This window comes from Fukomys damarensis, unplaced genomic scaffold (genome assembly GCF_012274545.1).
Source record: "Fukomys damarensis isolate Sample0158 unplaced genomic scaffold, DMR_v1.0_HiC HiC_scaffold_36, whole genome shotgun sequence".
Classification (NCBI taxonomy): Eukaryota; Metazoa; Chordata; class Mammalia; order Rodentia; family Bathyergidae; genus Fukomys; species Fukomys damarensis.
The window spans coordinates 45,894,316-45,895,987 of record NW_022900948.1 but is presented as its reverse complement, the minus strand read 5'-3'; positions in this window follow the sequence as shown (position 1 = coordinate 45,895,987).

Sequence of the window (1,672 nt, the reverse complement as noted above, 5' to 3'; positions counted from 1 at the left end):
ACAACTAGTTCTTGCTACCGCCCCTGGAATTCCCAGAAGGACTCTTCTTCCTGACTGACACAAAGGCAAGTTGAAGGTCTCCATCATGACCTTTCTTTTGTCCCATGTTCTCTGCTTTGAGCATGCTCAGTTCTTCTAAGGACAGATCAAGAGGACTTGGGAGATTTTCTCCAATAACAAACATAATAAATTCTCAGAAACCTGTCTGTAGATAGTGGACAAGACAGAAACAACTTGGTGTCTTGAACCTCCATGAAGCCAAATTTGGCTAATGTTTTGTTGGTTTTGTTTAAATTTCAAATATTTTTTCACAACCTCTCTGCTATGTGTTTTCTTCAAGGCTGTGAACTTCACACTGAAAACGAAGCTGGCAGCCACCATTGCGCTTTTGTCTGTATGATTTTGACTACTCTAAGGACTTCATAGAAATGGAGTTGTACATCATTTGTCCTTTTGTGACTGTCTTATTTCTCCCGGTAAAACGTCCTGAGGTTTCATCTATGAAATTGTAACTGATAAAATAATGTACACAGGCCTTACTCAGATCTCACATGAGGAACATGTGTCAGGATGTTCTTCCTTCTTAAGATGGATCATATTTGATTGCATGGATAGACCACATTTTATTTAATGGCTCATCCATTGAGCGACACTTGGGTCCCTTCCATCTTTTGACTATTGTGAATAATGCTATGATCACGGGTGTATAAATATCTCTTTGAGGCCTTACTTTCTTTTTTTTTTCAGCTTTAATTGAGTTTATTGGTACATTTTAGGGATACAGTACAGTTACATTCATTGTTGGGATCTTGTACCTCTACATGACAAGTCTTGATTCTCATTTTTTCCCCTTGTCCCTGCCCTCCCTTCACCCCCTCCTCCCCTCCCCATCTACAAACACTTTATTTTCATCTTTTCATTATCTCACATTTTTTTCTTTTCCCTTATTACCCTTCCCCTACCCAATCCACCTTCCCTACACCTTTAGCTCCTTACTTCCCATTTCTACATGTCAGTAATCTTATTAGGATCTAATGTATTATTGCAGATTATTCACACCAGGGAAACTATTCGGTATTTACACATGTGTGCCTTATTTATTTCACTTAGGAGTATATCTTCAATATGTATCCATTTTCCTATGAATGAATCTATTTTCTCATTCTTTATGGCTGAGAAATATTCCATTTTATAGAAAAACCACATCTTCTTTATCCATTTTCCAACAGATGGGCAAATGGGCTGTTTCCAAATTTTAGCTATTACAAACTGTGCTGCTATAAACATGGGTGTCCATAGTTCTCTGTGATATGATTCTTTTAGTTCTTTTGGAAAGATACCCAGCAGAGGGATGGCTGGGTCAAATGGAACCTCCAGTCCAAGCTCTTTGGGGTATCTCCATATTGATTTCCATAGTGGTTGCACCAGTCTGCACTCCCACTGAGGCCTTACTTTCAATTCACTTATGTATAGGCTCAGAAGTGAAATTGTTGAGTCATTTTCCCCCTTCTTCCTTCGGGGAGGGTACTTTGAGACTCTGTAAATATCCTGTTGTTCTTGACACACTTTCATGCTTTTACTAGCTTTACTAGCTTTTACTAGCTTTTGCTAGCTTTTATATCCATTGATTCCTACCTGACTCGATTATTCCCATGGTTGTCAAATGTCACTT